Below are 21,583 nucleotides of genomic sequence, written 5' to 3' on the forward strand. Positions count from 1 at the left end.
AAAAACAAAACAACAACAACAACAACAACATTCGATTTATATACCGCCCTTCAGGACAACTTAATTCCCACTCAGAGTGGTTTACAATGTATGTTATTATTATCCCCACAACAAACACCCTGTAAGGTGGGTGGGGCTGAGAGAGCTCCAGAGAGCTGTGACTAGCCCAAGGTCACCCAGCTGGCTTCAAGTGGAGGAGTAGGGAATCAAACATAGTTCTCCAGATTAGAGTCCAGCGCTCCAAACTCTACTCTAAACTCTACTCTAAACTATCCAAGCTCTTCCTAACTATATGGGGCAGTAGTGTTGCTGAGTAGTCCCTAATGCTGCAGGTTACTTTTGGGATTCTTGTGAGAGCAAGACCAGCTGCCCACAATTTATGGACGAAAGCAATGGCCAGCCAGATGCTTACCAGGTAGCAAGCATGTCTGGTCTTCTCAACAATGATAAGGAGGAAGCTTGTACCTACAGCAATCCTTTGTTTTGCTCATATTTGACTGAATAGAAACAACCTTTGTGCCTTCGGATGGTGTCTCCCCCTCCTTGAATTGCTCTGAATTTCCCTTAGATAGATAGATGGCCCACTTCTAAAGAAAAAAAAATGTTTCTATTGTTTCGAAAGGTGAGGCCATCTTTATGTTCATGTGTAATCCCACTTTGGCACTTTCTCCTTTAATCTGCATCAGTCGTCATTTCAAGGTTTGCTGTAATCTATAAAACACAGGCTGGTTTTCTTCTGAAATTCTCTGATACGCTCCATTAACCACTGAAAATTTGCAATATGATCTCTGGTGCCCCGTTCTTTCTGAATCCAGACTGAATATCTCACATTTCTCATTCTATATAGGGTAAGAATCTTACTTAAACGATACTAATCATTTAACCTGTAGGTTTTGAGTAGTGCCACACTAGAATTTGCATAAGCCAGGGTAAGGGGGAAGAAAATTTTCTATTCGCTATGAGAGATGAATTTTTTTTTTATTACAGCCAAAGTAAAATCGGGAACCATAGGGTAAGGAATTTTTTTAAAAAAATTTGAGAAACACTATCAGAAATTAATGCAATGGTCCAATACTTGCTGCCGTCTTTGATTTCTCCTGAGCTGCTCCTGACAGAGTCCGAACTCCCAATGGTATTGCTCTCAGTTTCACTAACAGCTTCACTAACAGACTCAAAACCACTCACCACATTAGCGTGTGTATCCAAGAGGATATGGTAGAATGGTAATTAGGGTTACCAGGCCTCCCCGTCAACTGGTGGGAGGGGGAGTGGTGCTCATTTGTGCACATGCTCCCAGCCTGAGCACAATGATGTCACTTCTGGTAGTAATGTCATAATGTGGGTCATGGGAGTGCTCCTGCACTTTGCGTTAAGATTTGGCCTGTTTGGGGCCAAAATCAGCTCTGCCAAAGCTTGAGAGCAGTTCTGCAAACAGCATGATGATGTCACTTCTGGAAATGACATCATAGAGCCTGGATGGAAATGTATAAGTCACATGTTTGTCTGAGTTCCCTACTGATGGCAGGTGATCACTGAGTGGCTTCCCACCTCACAATGATCTCTAGAGTTCAGCAGGCATGGTGGCAAAACTCCAGGAGTTTGCCCACCACCGGTAGTCATCTGGAAGCCCTAGTGGTAATTACTATTTACATTTTCAGAATGGCAAACGTATTAAGTTTGCAATCTTCTTTGCAGCCTTTTGTTTCAATAGTATTTGCAAAGCATAGGGATGAATGGTTCATCTCTCCATTACCCAGACTTTTTGGTGATCCATTCCTAGCTGTCAATCTGTTCCTGAGCATTTGGCAGGTTGTTTCACTATATTCCTTCCCATGCCCTACATTGCAATTGACTTTTTGCTCTTGGACATTCTCACACAGCTCGATTAAGATTTACTACTCCACCATCCTTGCAGTGTAACCACTCTGCTCTGCAGACAACTAGATCATTCAGAAATCATATAAATCAGTCTTTTATAAATGTTGTGTTTCCACAATATCTTCAGCAAAATCCCCTCTATGTTGGAAAGTGGAAAATGGGCACCTATGCCCACTGCTGGTGGGAGTGCAAACACATTGAAAAATTCTGGAAAGAAATCCTGGAACAAATAACTCACACAACTGGCTATATGCTCACAATAAGCCCTGAAATAATCTTTCTGGACCAAGGGCAGAACTCAACTATACCACATATCAGGTGTGATCTCATAAGGATCTTCTTGGTGGCAGCGAAAACTGCAATAGCTTCAGAGTAGGAATCACAGAAACCTCCTACGTTAAGAAATTGGTACTTTAAGTTACGGGACCACTACATGACAGCGAAAATCACAGATGGCCTCCTTCAAGCTGAAATATATCCCAGAACAACAGATTTTACAGAACAATGGCTGCCCTTCATTGAACACACAGCCAAGAATGACATACAGCCAAAAAATCCAGGGTACCAAACCATGATATTATGAACATTTCAAATCTACGAACACTCCTGACTATACATCCTTAGTCAGACCTCGCACAATAACAAATGGCATGCACAGACAACTTATTCAGTTGTTTGGTTCATCATGATACATCTTATCCTCCTGAACAATTGACAACAAAATAAAGCTCGCATTCTCGTGTAACATCGAAAGAAACCATGCAGATAACCTAAGTGAGTTATTGACTCAACACACATATAACAGGAATGTCAACATTGTACCTTGCAACAGCTAATTTTATTGTTATATTTAATGTTATTGTTCATCTTTAATGTTGTTTATAAGAAGTTAAAATCAATTGTAATAAATGTTTAAAATGTTAAAAATGTTGTTTCAGTAAAATACTATCCTTTAGCGTTCATCTGAGTAGTCCTAAGTAGTAATCTAAGTGGCCCCCAATTAGTTTGAATCAACAGTTTTTGGGAAATTTGTGGCTGCTTAGCATGAACTGAACAGATTAAGTGATTGGCTCACATCTGTTGGCCAACCTAACGCAGGGGTATAAAATCCTCCACTGGTGCAAGTCAAAAAACCAATCAGTGATGTGACTAATAAGATATCAGTATTCTCATATAATAGTGCAAAGAAATTAAAGTGCATTGGTACAATAAATATGCCTTCACAATTAGATATACTCTTCCTTAAAGGATACAATAAATAATTCCCATAAAAGACTTTAAATACTTCAATATAAACCTCTGAGATACAATAAATAGAATATAATAATAATAACTACACTTATATATTGCTTTTCTAGACAGATTAGTGCCTCACCCAAAGCAGTGAACAAGTTAGTGTTATTATCCCCACAATACAGCTGGGGAGCTGGGGCTGAGAGGAATGGCTTACCCAAGGCCACCTACTGAGCTCATGGCAGGAATGGGATTCGAACCTGCAGAGTGCTGATTTGCAGCCAAACCACTTAACCACTGAATCCAGCCAAATGAAATGGTGGCCCTGAAGTCCAGTGCTAATAATTCCTGTTTTCTCCTCTCCAACAGTTCAAGAGAATCATGTTCCCTCCGTGGTGCTCCCAGATACGAAGGTAAGTACATAGTCTTATTGTCTTCTGTATTTCATAATTAATGATCTCCCTTTTGTTTTGCCGGTACATAGAATCTGGGAGAATCCAACAGGCTGCTAGCCAAAAGCCCGTTTTGCTAACCTTTTTCAAGGGTGTCTCTGACTTCAAAAGACCGGTCATTGATATACAGAAATCAGTTGTCAACATTCTCTACCTGTTTACAAATTACAATAAAGCTTCCAAATGCAAAAAAATGTTACTCACATCAATTCTCTTTCTTTCAATGTGAATGCCACCTCTGAAGCTGCTGACAGCCAATCATTGTAGTCTTCGTGCTAATCACTGGCTATTTAAGGGATCATCTCCCTTTTAACTTAACCTGTTCTGAAATGACAATAACCATATGGTTCAAATTCATGTCTTATAGGTAACATGTAAGATCTAAATTCTGGTTCACACCCTTGGGTGTCATAGTATCTAGCTTGAATATCCAGAGACAATTATTGAAACATGAAGCTTTTTGAATATCCAAACTAGATACTATGATACCCAAGGGTCTAAACCAGAATTTAGATCTTCCTTGTTATCTAAAAGGCATGAATGTGAACCATATGGTCATTGTCATTTCAGAATACTGCTCTTATTAGTCACATTGTTGAACATTTTTTTGACTTGCTCCAACCGTTGCACTAGGTTGCTGTGGAAGCCTCACTTTTCTTCTTGTGTAACATGTTTGTCATCTTCTAACATGGCAAGATCTGCAGTCAGACATATTTGTTGCAACATTTGCTGCATCCCTAGTTTTACGTCTCATGTCATTATTTTCAACTTTATATTTTATAAATACCATTAGTTCTATTACCTCATGCCATAACAAATGGAAAGAAAAGACATCTTACCGATATAAGTAGTTAGGGAAAACTACTACCTGTCAAAATTTGGGGCCCACATTGTTCGAACGTTCAAAATCCCAGGCCATGAGGCTTTGTTTGCCAGGCCAAGTGCATTTGTTGATGCTCTGCTGAAGCCCTGCCTTGGTTGTGACATGTTAGGCTGTAGGAAGTGACATGGCAAAAATAGTGGCCATAGGCCACTGTTTCCTCCCTCTGCTTTATCCCCGGCTGCCCACTATTCTGTCCAGAATTAGAATTTTGCAAACTAAGAAGTGTTTGGGAAAATGGCTGTCCCTATTTTTCACCTAGCAGAGTCATACAAGTGTTCTATGAACTAGGCAGGAGACCGTGGACCAGAAGGAACCCACAGTAGCTCCATAGGACCTTCCCCCTCCCTGGAAATGGAGTGCCATCTGGTGGGAAGTGTCTGATGTGGACATGTGACCCCTCTATCAAAATGCTCCACCATCCCCAGCCAATGGAAGGTGTTTTTAGGACGTGTGTGAGTCAACTGTTTTAGGAAAACTGCCATTTTGTGCAAAAAGATGTATCCTCTTACCTGCAAGAAATTGTGGTGGCAGCTTTCTCAGGGAATTGCACTGAAAGCTCTGAAGATGAGTGTGTTCCCAAATCCCTTATTAAATGGAAGATGTACAGAAGATGAAGGCCCTGGATGCTTTAATGCAAGCACAGGTGCTGTAACATATAAAGTGGAAGTAAGTCTGATTTTGATTTTACAGATGATTCAGACAGACCACGTAGGGAGGGGTGCAGCTTTAAATCTTGCCATTCTTTGGACCAGCAGAATGGTCACAGAGGGTTGCAGAGGCAGGCAATGGCAAAGCACCTCTCTTAGGGCCAAGCTACAAGTGACGAATGACACTCGAACGGAAAGTGAATCGAGTGGAGAGCAAGTGGAGGGCAAGTGAACAGGGAGGAATACATTTGCCGTTCAAGCATCATTCGTCACTTGTAGCTTGGCCCTGAGTCTCTTGCCGTGACAACCCCAGCAGGGATTGCCATAAATCAACTATGATTTGAGGGCAGAATTTCATTTTCATAACAATACGACCTTACCTTCTGGCAGCTTGCTGCTCAGAGGGGGTCGCACATTTCTTCCTCGGAAGGAGGAAGAGCAGAGGAAAATCCCTGCATCTGGGCCTCTGCTGGGTGGGCGGAGCTAGCAGCCTTGTGAGGTGGCTCCGCTCACCCACCCTCAGTGGGTTGAAACGCTCGGAGCAGGCGGACGCGTTTCGCCTTCCGAGCGTTTGGGCCCAGTGTGCAGCGGCGGCGGCGGCTTTCGGCGGCGCGGCACGGCGGAGGCTTGCTGTCGGCGGTGGCGGCGGCAGCGTTTGGCTGCGCAGTTCGGCGGCGGTGTTCGGCAGCGCGGCGCGGCGGAGGCTTGCTGTGCGGCGGTGGCGGCGGCAGTGTTTGGCTGCGCAGCTCAGCAGTGGCAGCGGCAGTGCAGCGCGGCTGAGGGTCGCCGCTTGCTTCGCGGAGGCGGGCATTTATTAATGCAGGCTTGGGGGAATTCTTTTTGTGCGGGTTCCTGACCATGCCTGCTGCGGCCTGCCCGCGCGACGGCCTGCCCGCGTGACGGCTCTGGCCCGCGGTTGTACGGGCTTGGCAGCAGCGCCTTAGGCGTGGTGGGAATTTTCCCTGCCGGGGTGGGGAATTGGGGTGTTCTGGGGAGGCTTGAATGGTTCTGCTGCGCGTGTGGCAGAGCGTGCGGTGGAGGCTGCCCTCCCCCCCTCTCTTTGGAATAGCCAGGGGCAGAGCTGTGAACAGCATTTGGGTGGACGCCATTTTGTGGGTCATTGGCAGCCGTTTTGAGGCCTCATTGGCAGCCATTTTAGGGTCACCTCCCCCTTTATATTTGCCCTGGTGTAGCCTTATTGCCATATTTTGTGGGCCATTGCCTACTGATTGTTTATACTAAGGGTGCGGGCTGTAATCTGTATCATGCCCCCTAAAAAGCGTGGTGGCCCTGGTAAGGGCAAGCAGCCCGCTAAGCTCCCCCCAGCGAAGCGGCAAGCGCCAACGGTCTCATCCTCAGAGGATGAAGATGACTGCTTTGATCAGCAGGCCATTCTTCAGAGGTTGGCAGCCCTGGAAAAGAAAAAAGGGGTGACTGGGGGGTCTGTGCCTTGTGCAGACCGGGCACGGCCCATACGTGGCGCGTCTAGGGATGCGGTGAACAGAGAGATCCTGAGACATCTTTCTCTTCTGGAGGGGTCAACAGGTGCTGCGGCTGGCCAATCCAGTGGAGCTCGTCGACTGAGTGGTCCGGTTACTGTGGAGCCAGTAGTGGACGTCTCACAAGAGGTAGCGGAGGAGGCTGCTGTGGATCCTGTGCCGGTGGCGCTGGCTGTTGAGGACCCTCTTTCTGTTACAGTGGCTGCTGACCCGGCAGGGTCTGGAGGTATGGATCCTGCACACCACACTTCTTCAGCTTGGCCTTGCGGGCCCTGGGGCCAAGGTACTCAGCAGGGAACTGCTGCGATGGTTCCTGGAACTAGTCAACAATTCCCAGCAAGTTGTGCCCCATTTGGCCAGCATCCCTGGCAACCACAGGGCCTGGGGTTGTCTGGTGTACAGCAGGCTGTGCCTTCTCAGCCAGTCTGGGGTGGGCCAGATAGCCCTTGGAATCAAGGCCAGATAGGAATGTGGCCGGGGTATGTGAGTGGCCCCTGGGGTTATTACCCCTATCATGCAGCGGCCTATGGGAGCGTGCCTTTTAGTGCGCTCCCCTTTGGTGATACAGCACTACCTTTAGGTGACCACCTTACTCAAGCAACGCGGGATAAGATTCTCAAGGGAGAATATATTGATGTCTTTACTCTTCTTTTCTGTGAACTGGAAAAGAAGGATAAGGAAGATTTAGATGACAGGGACAAGGAGCGTTTGAAGAGACGGCGCGTGGACAGGACCTGGACCAATTGGTTGCCAGGCTTTCTCATTTACGCCAGCGTAGTGGTCAGAGCGCAGCCTCATAGGGCCGCATCTCTGTTCCAGTATCTTGACATTATTTACAAGGGCTACACTGGCTTCTCGGGTGCTGCATGGATGCAGTACGACGAGGAGTTCAGGATGCGGGCTGCCCTGAATCCCAGCTTACCATGGGATCGTATTCACCAACAGCTGTGGCTGCAGGTGATGGCGCCGGCAAAACCTAATTTGGGGGACCGCTCTGATAGCGGCCACTTAGTCCAGCGACCGTCTTCGGCTCCTTCTACCTGCCCAGTGGTGGGGCAGCAGGTTCAACCCCGGCTGCTCTGCTGGGAATTTGCATTCAAGGGTGGGTGCAGCAGGAAACCTTGTAGGTTTCGGCATGAGTGTCCTTCCTGTGCCAGACAGCATGCGTATAATGCCTGCCCCAAAGCCAGACAGGGTGGGGGCGGCAGGAAGTTTGGGGGCAGTGGAGGTGGAGGCCACCAAGCTCCTGGTAAAGGGACCCAGCCCAGTAAGGCTGAAGGTCCTTGAGCACCTGTTGTGGGCTTATCCAAGGAAACAGGAAGCCCTTTTTCTGTTACAGGGTTTTTCTTTTGGCTTTCGAATTCCGGTGCAGGGGCAGCGTTCACCTTATATGTCACATAATTTACGTTCGGTTGTGGGGATGGAGGATGTAGTTAGGTGTAAAATAAACAAGGAATATGCTGAGGGACGAGTGTTGGGCCCCTTTAGTGCCCCTCCCGTGCGTAATTTGCAGGTGTCCCCCTTGGGTATTGTACCCAAGAAGGTTGCAGGCGAGTACCGTTTGATTCATCACCTCTCCTTCCCACATGGGGACTCGGTGAATGACGCCATCCCTCAGCATTTATGTTCTGTCCGGTATACATCCTTTGATCAGGCAGTTAGGGTTTTCCGCCGTTGTGGCGTGGGGGCTGAGATGGCGAAATGCAACATTAAGTCTGCTTTTCGCCTTCTCCCTGTACACCCCGATGATTTTGAGCTCCTGGGGTTTTCTTTTGAGGGGAAGTTTTATATGGACTGTGCTCTCCCAATGGGCTGTTCGGTTTCCTGTGCTGCCTTTGAACATTTCAGCTCCTTCTTAGAGTGGGAATTACAGCGTAGAGCATGTAGTCGCGACTCCGTGCACTATTTGGATGATTTTTTGTTCGTTGGGATGGCGGGGTCTGGGCAGTGTGCCCGGCTGCTGGCCACTTTTATCCAACTGGCTGTGGAGCTGGGCGTCCCTTTGGCGCACGAGAAAACTGAAGGTCCCTCGCAGGTTTTGATGTTCTTGGGTATTGAGATCGACACAGTCCATCAATGTTTTAGGCTTCCCCCAGATAAAGTGGTGGATCTTAAAGTCCGGCTCCTGGAGTTCAAATTGAAGCGAAAGGTGGCCCTGCTTGAGTTGCAGCAGCTTGTCGGCCATTTGAATTTTGCTTCCAAGGCAGTCGCCCCCGGCAGAGCCTTCTTGCGGCGTCTTTGTGATGCCATGGCTTCTCTGCGGGCCCCCCATCACCGCCTCAAGGTCACGAGGGGTATGCAGGAGGACTTGGACGTTTGGTCTGACTTCCTACATGAATACAATGGGGTTACCTTTTGGCATGATGACCTGCTGCTCGAGGCTGAGCTGCAGATCATGTCAGATGCTTCTGGAAGCTTTGGCTTCGGAGTATATTTCCGTGGACACTGGTGTTCTTCCCAGTGGCCTTCAGATTGGCATAAGGCTGGGTTGGACAGAGATTTAACTTTTTTGGAGTTTTTCCCGATGCTGGTGGCATTGCACCTTTGGGGTACGGAGTTATCTAACCACGTTGTCTACTTTTGGTGTGACAACCAAGCAGTGGTTCATGTGGTTAACTCCTTGACTTCTAAGTCATGCCGGGTAATGAGGTTAGTTAGAGCCTTAACCTTGTTGTGTCTCCGGTAGAGCATTTTATTTAAGGCCAAACATGTTCCTGGTGTTAGTAATGGTTTGGCAGACGCTTTGTCTCGCCAACAGATGGAGCGGTTTTGGCAGCTTGCCCCGGAGGCCGACTTGGAGCCAGCGCAGATGCCCCAGGAACTATGGCAGCTTGGGAGGCCGACGCATTTAGAGCCATACGGCTTTCGGTGGCCCCCAGCACGCGAAGAGCCTACGACAGAGTGGTAGGGCAGTTTTGGGGGTTTAGGAAGAGTGTTTGCCTTCAGGATGTTTGGCCCATACCGGTTGAGCATTTGATGCGCTTCTGCGTGCATCAGAGGGGCAGGGGATTGGCAGTTAGAGCCATTCGGGGTCAGTTAGCAGCTTTGGCTTTCATGAGCAAGGCTCGGGGGTTGCCTGAGGCCACGGGCGACTTTCGAGTTAGGAAAACGTTGGAAGGGTGGTCACGTGAGACTGTTGTCCGCTCTTAACCAGAGGGAAACTTTTTCCCCACTGGTTTTAAAGGGCCTCATCTCAGCTTGGGATTCACTTTGCAGCTCGGGTTATGAGGCTAAGCTGTTTCATGCAGCGGCATTGGTGGCCTTTTTTGGGGCACTCCGCATTAGCGAGCTGGTTGTCCAATCTAAAACGGACAGGTCCGGTCGTGCTCTTATGGCCCAGGATGTGCAGTTTGAGGGGGCAGGTGTGTCCCTCAGGATCAGGAAGTCCAAAACGGATCAGCTCCAGAGAGGGGTAGTTATCAAACAGGGGACTTGCTCTGACCGGAAATTGTGTCCGGTGCGGGCTCTCCGTAAATTTTTGCGAGTTTGGGGCGATGAGCAGGGGGTTTTGTTCCAGCATGAGGACGGTTCACCCCTGACTCGTTACCAGTTTTGGGCAGTGACAGAGAAGGCACTGGCCAAGCTGGGGTTGGCGGGTGTCAAATTTGGAACCCATTCCTTCAGGATTGGGGCCGCATCCACGGCTGCAGCAATGGGATATTCTGGGCAGGCTATTCAAGGGGTGGGCAGGTGGAGATCTGCCGCGTATCGTTCTTACGTGCACCCCTTGAGGCGGTTTTGAATGTGATAATGATTGGTGTTTTCTTTAGGTGCTGTGTCCCGCCAGGAGAGACAACGGATTTTGATCTGCGGACACAGCATGATATTTTGGGCTGCTCATCAAGCCAGGAGGACACAGTTTGGGTCCCAGCTTGGTTTGGGTGAATGGGCGGTCGTTGAGTGGCAGGGTCATCACGGCCTCCGGTGGCCGGGCCTCCTGCCACAGTTATTCAAGGAGCTCAGGGGTCCTCCACCTCATATACTGGTTATTCACCTTGGGGGGAATGACCTCGGGTTTGTCCATGGCAAGGCACTCTCCCTTCAGGCCAAATGGGACATGCAGGTGATTGTCCAGCGCTGGCCAGGGATATTAATCATGTGGTCAGCCATGTTACCCCGTAAGGTTTGGAGGGAGGCTGAGGATCGTCAGGCCATTGAACGCGCTAGGATGAAGGCCAATAGGGCCATTCAGAAGGCTTTGGGGGAAGGTTTGGGGGTTTACTTACCTCATCCCGGGATTAGGGCTGAATTTGCTGGTCTATATCGGAGTGACGGGGTTCACTTATCGGAGGCCGGCAATGAAGTATTCCTCAACGACCTGCAGCAAGGGCTTCGTTTGGTGTTAGGCCATCAGTGGGGCGCAAGGGCCTAAACAGAGGCTTGGCCCTGGCGTTGGCGGGATTAAGTTTGGTTATGGGCAGCGGGCCGGGGAGCACCCTGGGTGCTTCCCTATCGGTAGGGAAGAGGGGTCTGCTAGGAGCGGCTGGTACTGCTTGTGACGGCTGCCAGCGCACGTGGGCAGACTGCCTGGGGAACTCCAAGTGCAAGTCCTTACCTCACTGCTGTACGGCTGAGGCTTAGGAGCTTGAAAGGGGGGAACCAATTTGCCTGGCCAGCCGGGTTGTTTTGCCATCCCTTGGGAGGGCTTGCACCCGGGGCTTCGGGGCTCACCCAGGCAGGTCAAGGCGGATGTCTTGGTTTGACACCGTGGCTTGACCTGTACCGCTTTCCCCTTGCCGCAGTTAAGGTTAATGTTCATGTTGAGGTTAATTTCAATAAAGTGGCCCTTAGATCCAATATCTGTCTCTGTCTCTTTATTCCGACTGGGGGAGAAATAGATATGGAGAAAGGTTTTGGTTGAAGCAGCAGACATCATACCAGGTACTGTCTTAGAAGGAATCAGCAGCAGTCAAAAAAGTTAAGACAATTTTATTTTAGCACAAGTTTTCAAGGACGAAAAGCCTGTTTCTCCATGCATCTTATGAACTGGGCTGTGATTCAGGAAAGCTTCTGCTAGAATGAAACATGAGGTCACAGAATCAGGGGGAACAACCCTAAACAGAGCTACTCAGTGTAAGTCCAATATTGTTCAATGGTGCTCACTAGACATCCCATTCCCACGGTGGGGGCTGGGGATCCCCTGCTCCCACCTTTCATACCCCGCCACCATTTACCTGGCCAATGGGGGGAAGGTGGGGAACAGGCCTCCCATGCGTGCTCCTGGGACCGGCTTGATGACATCACTGACGTCATCATGCCACACTCAGAGCACTTCCATGCTTCGCAGTGGGCCGATTTGGTCCCCAAATAGGCCAAGCCAAAGCAAAGAGGCCACCGTGGGTGACAGACAACTAAGCAAGGAGCCCCCCCCCATGTAATGATTACTCAGTGTATCCAAGATACAATACAAAATTCACATAGTCCAGACTGTGTGAAATTTGTATTGTATCTTGGATGTTGCATCTATTATCTTTTATATGCAATTAAGAAGTGTGTGACTGCATTGAGTAATCATTTCCCCCTGCAAAGTGTATGTGTACACCTCAGCCTTGTGCAATTATGCGTGCACACATGTGAGGACAATCCCGACCACACAGAGAAGGTTAGTGCTGGGTCTCTGCCCTCCCGCCAGGAGGGGAAGGGGACTTGGCACCTGAGTGCTTACTCCCGGGGAAGTATGCTTTGAATTGCAGCCTATGATTGAAAAATCCCTTCCAAACATTGCCAAAGCTAATAGGTGGGGAGTCTCCCCTTGCGAGGAGCTGGGCCGTTTCCACACGGCTTACCTGCAGCCGGGCCATGCTGCAACGTCGTGGATCATGCCGGGGAAAACGCGAAATATCTTGTTTTCTCGCGTGAGTTTTGCGCTATGTCGCGCAAAACTCGCGCAATAAAATGCGATATTTCACATTTTCCCTGGCACGATCCGCAACGTTGCGGCATGGCCCAGCTGCAGGTAAGCCGTGTGGAAATAGCCCTGATTGGTGGTGGGAGGAGGAGAGAGATGCACTCAAGCGCATTAGTCTCATTCCCTTTTCTTGCCACCAGAGTTAATTAATAACATAAGGTCTCTCTCTCCTTGGGATCTGATTGGCACTACCAAGAAAACAAGCTGCAGCCCTGCGAGGTGAGCCCTGAGGCCTGCACCTGCTGCTGAAAGGTAGAAACTGAAACAAAACGCAAACTTTTTTGCAGGAGGGATGCATTTCTATTTAGTTTCCCAGATTTGGTTCAGCATTCCGGAAGCTGCTTTAACAGGCCAAACCAGCAAGCTTTGTGCATAATTTTGGCCTATTTTTTTCTTGTTATGCACACCCCTAGATCCAGGTTAAAAAGCTCCGTTTTACCATGTCCTCTTGCCAGGTGATTGTGGGTCAGGCATACTCCCTCAGCCTCACTAACCTCACTGGGATGTTGTGAGGATACAACGGATGAGAGCAGAATGGTGTAAAGTGCTTTGGGCAGGAGATAAATGAAACGAATAAACAAATACATGTTTTCCTCCCTGAATTTTGTCAGTAACTAGCTTGATACCTGTGCTTCACTACAGTATTTAACTACTTTAAATCCAGCTACCACCTTTCTTCAACTGTCTGCAGTTTCCTTGATCTGATTTTTACCTCAGAACACAGAGTTCTACAGCTGACCAATCAGAGAGAGGTGGGTGCAAGCAGGCAGGAGCCTGTCAGCCACACACGAAAGCCAGGCCCCACAGGGAGATTGGCAACCCTAGGGAACTTTTAGGGCAAGACTGAGAGTGCATTTTCAATGACTCAGCTGCCTACTGTTTAGAATGTGGGAGGTGAGGACCAATCAAGCTCTGTGTTCCAGCTATCTCTAGGGGGTGATGAGGTGTGGAATGTTGTGAGCCCCAATTAGCCTGCATATGCAAATGACCTTGAAAGGCTGGCCCAATCAGGGAATAGTGGCAGAGCTGGCACTGGGTGGGGATGTAAGCAGGCAGCAGCCTGCCAGCCACACAGGGAAAACACATTTGATCCCTTTTTACCCCCTCAGGGGGGCAATTTCTTAAAATCCCTTCTTAGTGGGTGTCTACATCATGAAAGGAATGTTGTCCTCAAATTTCAGGTTTCTAGGTCCAGGTGCTACTGGACTCTTTTCTATTTAGGTCCATGAATGTTATCTATATCTATAAAGACCAGTGTCAGTTAGGACACTTGTCTTTATATATATGGATAACCTGAAATGCAATTTAGATCTAAAGTAATTGACTGTTCCAAATTCCCCCATGTGTTCAATGGACAAGTGGGATTTGAACCCAGGACCATCAGATTTTAGTTAAACCTGCTAACTACTAGTTCACAACCTCTCCCCGCTGACTTCTAGAGTTATGCGCTCATATCCCTTATTGGATTAAAGTGAGTTTTCACAAAACATATTTCATATTACTTGACTCATATAACATCTGAATGCATCTGCATAGTTAGAACGTAAGTACATAAGAAAAGCCCTGGTGGATCCTAACCCAGCATTCTTTCTCACCAACCGGTTACTCCAGAGGGCTATCAACAGTGCAGAGACCAAGGCTTTCCCCTAAAGTTTCATCCTGTCACTGGTATTCAGAAGCTGACTGCCTTCAGTCAGTTCCCTTCAGTCACTAAGACTAGCAGCTACTGTTAGACCTCTTCTTCTTGAATCCGTCTAATCCCGTTTTAAAACTGTCTATACCAGTGGCCATCAGTACATCCTCTAGCAGTGAATTCCACATCTTAATCACTCCCTGTGTCAAGAAGTATTTCCTTTTTTCTATCCTTGATCTACTGCCAATCGGCTTCATTGCATGCCCTTGATTTGGGAGAGGGAGAAAAAATTCTCTCTGTTTACTGTCTCTATCCTGGCCATAATTTTCTAAACCTCTATCCGGTTCCCCCTTAGGTGTCTCTTTTAAACTGAAAAGTCCCAGACTTTTCAGACTTTTCTCATAGCAGGAGTGCTCCGAATCCAGCCCTGGAACCTGAAGGGGTAGATCCCTACCGCACCACTCCCAGAAACCTTACCTGAGCAGGCAGCAGGAAAGGTACCAGTAATAAATAATAGCTTGTCCCAGAGCCTGGCAGCAGCCCTGGAACTTGGTTGCCCACTTCTGTACTTTGGGCAGCTCTGCATTGGCCTTTTGGAGATATGTTGTTGACCAGGACTGCATACAGTATTCCAATTGAATGCATTATAATTAGACATGGGCACGGACAGAAAAAAAACCCCCAAACATGGTGTTCATTGTTTGTTGCCATCCACAAACAATGAACACTGATGAACATGACCTGTTCATCAACATGTACATTGTTCTTTGTTCTTGGGGGCCAGCAGGCTCTCCTCCAGCCATCAGGGTCCCTATCACAACACTCCCAGAACCCGTAGCTGAACAGGCAGTGGGAAATGTACCAATAATAAATAATAGCTTGGCCCCAGAGCCTGGCAGCAGCCCTGGAACCTGAAGGGGTAGATCCCAGAAACCTCATCTGAGCCAGAAGCAGGAAAGGTACCAGTAATAAATAATAGCTTGTCCCAGAGCCTGGCAGCAGCCCTGGAACTTGGTTGCCCACTTCTGTACTTTCGGCAGCTCTGCATTGGCCTTTTGGAGATATGTTGTTGACCAGGACTGCATACAGTATTCCAATTGAATGCATTATAATTAGACATGGGCACGGACAGGAAAAAAAAAACCCAAACATGGTGTTCATTGTTTGTTGCCATCCACAAACAATGAACACTGATGAACATGACCTGTTCATCAACATGTACATTGTTCTTTGTTCTTGGGGGCCAGCAGGCTCTCCTCCAGCCATCAGGGTCCCTATCACACCACTCCCAGAACCCGTAGCTGAACAGGCAGTGGGAAATGTACCAATAATAAATAATAGCTTGGCCCCAGAGCCTGGCAGCAGCCCTGGAACCTGAAGGGGTAAATCCCAGAAACCTCACCTGAGCCGGAAGCAGGAAAGGTACCAGTAATAAATAATAGCTTGTCCCAGAGCCTGGGAGCAGCCCTGGAACTTGAAGAGGTAGATCCCTATCACACCACACACAAAGAAAATTCAAGCTGCAATGCACTCTCCCTGTCTCTCTCTCAAAATACCGTCTCTCTCTCTCCACTGTCTGCAAAACCAGAGCTGAGAGCCCTCTCCCCCCTGCTCTTTGCTTCCTTATAACAAATTTTGAGCTCCACACTTGAAAGGAAGACCTGCCTATCAAGGTAAATTGGGCCTCGATTGGGGTTTCCAGGGCAACAGCGGGAGTTCAGACAGAGTTCAGACAATCCCTGCCTAAGTTGGAAAGGGAATTGACTGCAGGTGACAGATAGTCTGGCTTGATGAAGAGTAATGAATGAGGCTTGCAACAAACGCCTGTTCGTTTAGAGTTCGTTTAGAATGGGGCCTCACAAACAGCTTGTTTGTGAACAGTTGATTGGGCTGTTCGTGGCTTTTTTTAGTTCACATTGCTGTTCATGCCCATCTCTAATTATAATATCGGATATTTTATTTTCAATCCTTTTCCTAACAGCCCCTCAGCATAAAATTAGTCTTTTTTCACTGCTGTGGCACATTGGGTTGACACTTCCACTGAGCTATCCGTCACAACCCCAAGGTTTCTTTCCCTCTCAGACTGTGCAATTTCCAATTTTAACTAGTTTGCCTGGGACAGACATTTGGCTAGTTGGCCTCTAATTTCTCAAGTCTCACTTGACCCCTTTTTAAAAACGGGCATAACTTTTGCTACTCTCCAGTCTTCTGGTACAGTGGCTGATTTTAGAGTTAAGTTACATATATGGGTTACCTGACCATTTTAGCACACATAGGCAATAATGAGCCCCATTGTTTACAATGGCAGTAGACCTGGCATTCTACATTATCAACTGTTGATTAGCATCAACTGTTAGGTGAGGCTTATAGTTCCTTGAAAATGTAAAGGAATGGAGAAGCTGTCTAACAGCTGTTTGGTGGGCCAGCTTTCTCTTTCTCCCTCCCTACTCTGGCACCTCCCTGAAACTCTGAATGGTGGCCAAAATTCCAGGATATAAATTTTTGTTACTCTTACATTTTGGGGAAGGTTTGAGGTCATTTCAGGTATCTCCAAGCTGACCTAAGCTAATTTGGGGTTTTATTTCACCTCAGGCATATCCAAATGCACACACTTAACCACATTTTGTGGCAATGAATTCTACAAGTTACTGATGTATTGTAAAAAGAATGTCTCTCTATTTGTCTGTCCTGAATCTTCTATCGATCACATTTCTTTGGATGGCCCTGAATATTAGTATTATAAGAGAGGGTGAAATTATGTATTTGGTGAAATTTGTCACAGTGTAAGGATACGTGTTCTTCAACTTATACAGCCTTTTACTTACTGTTCAAACCATTGGGGGAAAAAATTTCTGCCATAATTTCATTTTTAGATGAAATTCTATGGCCATTCTAAGTAACAAACATCAAAGAATAACTGGAGTTTCTGAAAACTAATAAACTTCATTTAAATATTTTGTGATAGAAATACAAGCAAAACTGTCTCAGTTATAATGAAAGTATAGAATGACTTTAAAAAAAACCCAAAATTTCATCATTAGAATTCATACATTGACATCGGGATGCCGTAAAATTCTGAGCATTCAAATTTGTCACTGGATTTCAGGTTCGGAATTATGTCTGTGCTGCTGTCCCTGCATTTCTCTCTTCATAATTTTTTCATATTATTAGTATTATTTCTGAACATTCTTCAGACAGCTGCACATGTCTAGCTTCTTCTTTGTTAGTTTTCTATTATGCTCAATTTTTAAGAAGTTCTAAAGGCCTACAGTGACCTTTCCTCTTGGCCTAGAATCAGCAAGTCAGCCGTACTGTGCTGAGTGATCATTTGACTATGCACATTCCTTTCTGACTCAAATAAAAATTGGACATGACTTCAGACCATGGTCTGTAATATTCTGCAGTGAGGGAAGACTGTAGGGTAAAATGGGATCATCCTATAATATGAGGCTAAGCCACTTCCAAAATGCCATGGGAGTTTGGAAACATTTCGCAAACTAAACAGTCAGAAATGATTCATCGATTAATACTGCAAAGGGGATAGTATAAATGCTCTTGCCACTTGCAACCATCTCCACTATTCTGCTCTGCTTCTCTTGCTTGCTTGCTTCTCTTCTCCTGCTGCTACTATGGTAAGTCCATTATAACTAGTTCACATTGTATATGAGATATATGGAGCAAGGAAGGAAGGAAGGAAGGAGGGAAGGAAGGAAATCCTTCCTTGGGGAAAAAGTTCAAGGAAATTCAAAGGAAGCAAAAAAAATGATTTTAGTAAGACTAGTGGTCTTTCTTGTCTGTGTGCTTACATCTAAATGAAAGAACGATAACTGGTAAGAAAATGAGGCATCGTGAGAAAAGAAGGAAGGGCAGCTGTAATTGGATGCAGCTTTTCATACTTTCATAAAGATGTATTGTCGAAGGCTTTCATGGCCAAAGAACGATGGTTGTTGTGGATTTTCCGGGCTGTATCGCCGTGGTCTTGGCATTATATTTCCTGACGTTTAGCAGCTGTCACTGGCATCTTCAGAGGTGTAGCACTGAAAGACAGAGGGCCAAGCTACACATGACGAATGACACTTGAACGGCAAGTGGATTGAGTGGAGGGCAAGTGAACAGGGAGAAATACACTTGCCGTTCAAGTGTAATTCGTCATGTGTAGCTTGGCCCAGAGATCTCTCAGTGTCACAGTGTTGTAGATATAAATTACCTGCTAACATCTTCTCCACACATTGACACTGAGAGAGCTCTGTCTTTTGGTGCTACACCTCTGAAGATGCCAGTCACAGCTGCTGGCGAAACATCAGGAACTACAATGCCAAGACCACAGCGATACAGCCCGGAAAATCCACAACAACCAACCTTCACAAAGATGTTTGTGGGAAGCCCTTAATTCCAGCAAGTTTGATTAAAGTAGTTATGCAGGCCAATGGCTGTCTGGTTGAACACAGCCATTATGCTGCCATTCAAGGGGAAAGAACCGCAAATGCCATACTGGAATTTTTTTGAACGCAAGGCAGACATTTCGTTCCTGCAGCCCTAACGTTACCCAAGGCTAAATTACTGGAGCAGCTGTTATATGGAACATATTTGTAGGACTGCCCTCTTCATGTTTTGCCCCACAGGAAAGACTTCAGTTTAAGTTTTTGAGAAGTCTCAAACTGTGTATCTAATGCCTGGATACGATTAGAGTCTGGTTGTCTTAGGTGTGAAGCCAGGTTTTGTATTCAATCTATTTATATGTGGCTGAAAGGCTGCTTTAACCCACAAGGTTTGTTTCCCTGATCCTTCAAGATGACTTCTAATCAAGCTGGCTCAAGGCTGTTTATAGCCATATTAATAGAACAGGCTTTCCCTGTCAGGTTCTCTTAACACACGGAGCTGAACAAGCAAAAGGGTTAATTAAAAAAAATAGAGGATATTGAAAGCCAATCGGACATCTCCAGGGCAGCAAAGCTTGGGGTGTTGTTAAATGTCAAAGGTATGTCTGAGCCAGCTGTGTACTTGGTCTCCATGGAAGCATACAGTTTTAGAAGGGCATTTAGTCTAGCTAGGTGCTCCTCTCTACCGTCTGTGGTTATCGAAGGCAGGTACAACAAAACCCCTACCTAGAAAGATTGTGCCCATGCCTGCTAAGTGAGGTCAAGTCTCGTCGAAGGCTTTCATGGCCGGAGAACGATGGTTGTTGTGGGTTTTCCGGGCTGTATTGCCGTGGTCTTGGCATTGTAGTTCCTGACGTTTCCTGTAGTTCCTGACACTGAGAGATCCTTGTCTTTTGGTGCTACACCTATGAAGATGCCAGCCACAGCTGCTGGCGAAACGTCAGGAACTACAATGCCAAGGCCACAGCAATACAGCCCGGAAAACCCACAACAACCATCGAGGACAAGTCTGTTGAGCACATATGTTTTAGTTGTCTATTTATGTCTCAGAATCATTACCCCATTACTCAACATGCTCCCCAGTCATATAACCACTAATAATTTACTGGTTTTTATCTGATAACAATTTTAGGATTATATGTCAAATCGCTAAATTTTGTGCATCAATTTTTAAATTACAGGAAGTGCATTTTAAACATTCATAAAGTCAATCTTTTTTTCCTTTATTGCATCCTTGCTTCTTTAGGTTGAATGCTGGTCTTAAGACCGAAATTAAAATTGAAGTTTGAATAACTATTCTTTTTCTGTTTCTTTGTTTTGGTATTATTTATTGTGGGCTTTCACAGTCACAAGGATTCCTACCAGACACTGAGGCTTTACTATGAATTTCTGCTGATCTTGTTTCAAAAGGCAAGATCTAGTAAATGTTTGAGGATATTGTTTTCACTTGTCCTCCTCCTCCTGAAAACGGTCCACAGAAAACAGTCCACAGTCACTGGAAGGACACCACCAATCCTAAAAAGGTTCATTATTTTCAACTTTATATGTTAGAAATGGTGTTAGATATAGCAGTTCAAGCCATGCCATTCAGAAAAGTGTAGCACCAACGCGGTTCCTCCCAAGTTACAATTTGATTTGTTCCCTGGAAAGTTATGCTTGCAATTGTAATCTGATTTCCTTCAACCTGTGAGATTGAGTTGACTCACCTTTTCTTAATATAATTCCAGACTCATCATTCCAAGATGTCATGTGGCTGTGCACCGTCTTGTGCCCCTCAATCTTCCTGCTCCCCGTGTAGCTATCCATTTGGTGGTCTGAGCTCCCTGAGTACATGCTGCCCCACCTCCTGCGGTGGTTGTTCAAGTAGCCTTGGCATCTCCCCCTGTGTGAATAACGTCTCATGTATCAACCAACTCCCATCATCAAAAATTGTGATACAACGACCTTCTTTCGGTTTAACAATCCCAGGCGCCATTCTCTCGTCCTCCGGTGAACCTGTCCGTTTCGGAGGGTACACCGCCTGTGGTGGCAGTAGCAGTTGTGGAAGTCTACCTAGCTGTGGTCTCCCGGGTATTTCTGGGTCTTGCCAACCCTCTGAGTGCAAACGGGTGTCCGTTTCCAAGGTGTGCAGTTCACCATGTTAAGCTGGGACGTCAACAAGAATGGGAAGGAAATGTGATCTGGAAAGTATAAAATGGATTCACATCTGATGACATCTCAGATGTGGGTAAATCAAACCTGTCCAAGTAAATTGTATCTTCTCTGCTCTCACCTCTAAAGTTTCCTCTGCAATCTTTATATCATTTGCCTTAACTTATGTTGACCAGGAGACCAGAAGGGTGTGAACATCTTCCCTCTGCGGGCCTTTAAGTATTTCAGGGTCCCACAAGAATCTTTCTCCTTAAACAGTTTGACAGCATATGCCAGTCTTGTCATCCACACGAGACGGTCAGTGGGAAAGCCCCTGTTTGCTGGGCAAAGAATGAATGTTTATCATCTATGCAAATGATGTCACTCGCTGTCCTTTCTTCATTAAAGCTTCTGCCTGCATTAACATTTGTTGTGGATTCAGCTGCTTTTTATTTCTAAAAACGTGCAAAGTGGGGGCAGGAGCATGCAACAATCATCGTGTATCAATCCAAGCCTGTTGTATTCGAGCAGACTCAGGTCTCTGAGTCAAGCTACAAGTGACGCCTGACACAGGTTGGACACTCGTCAGCTTCCCTCAAGTTTTGATGGGAAATGTAGGCATCCTGGTTTTACAGCTTGGCTCTCCATTACAACTGCAAGACCAGGATGCCTACATTTCCCATCAAAACTTGAGGGAAGCTGACTAGTGCCAGGCGTCTCTTGTAGCTTGGCTCTCAGTTTTTCCAATTTCTTTCTAGTCAGTCCCTTGATGATGCACCAACTTGCACCGGTTCTCTTCATTGGGATGTCTTCTGTTCTTTACAGCAGTTTCTGGTATCCTTCAACTTTTAATGTGGACTAGTAATAGAAAAGAGTGCTTCCCCCTGCAGCTTCAGGTCCTCCTAACTTTCCTTTTGTTTTCCTTATAAGGAATACCTCAA

General features: G+C 46.4%; 1 long non-coding RNA gene across 1 annotated transcript; it reads left to right on the forward strand.

Moving 5' to 3' along the window:
* Positions 1-17,540: 17,540 nt before the first annotated feature.
* Positions 17,541-21,071, forward strand: LOC129337770 (uncharacterized). Its single transcript, XR_008597851.1, has 2 exons — positions 17,541-17,765; positions 20,240-21,071. It is a non-coding gene; the product is annotated as an uncharacterized LOC129337770 (long non-coding RNA).
* The last annotated feature ends 512 nt before the right edge of the window (positions 21,072-21,583 follow it).

This window comes from Eublepharis macularius, chromosome 1 (assembly GCF_028583425.1).
Source record: "Eublepharis macularius isolate TG4126 chromosome 1, MPM_Emac_v1.0, whole genome shotgun sequence".
NCBI classification, from domain to species: domain Eukaryota; kingdom Metazoa; phylum Chordata; class Lepidosauria; order Squamata; family Eublepharidae; genus Eublepharis; species Eublepharis macularius.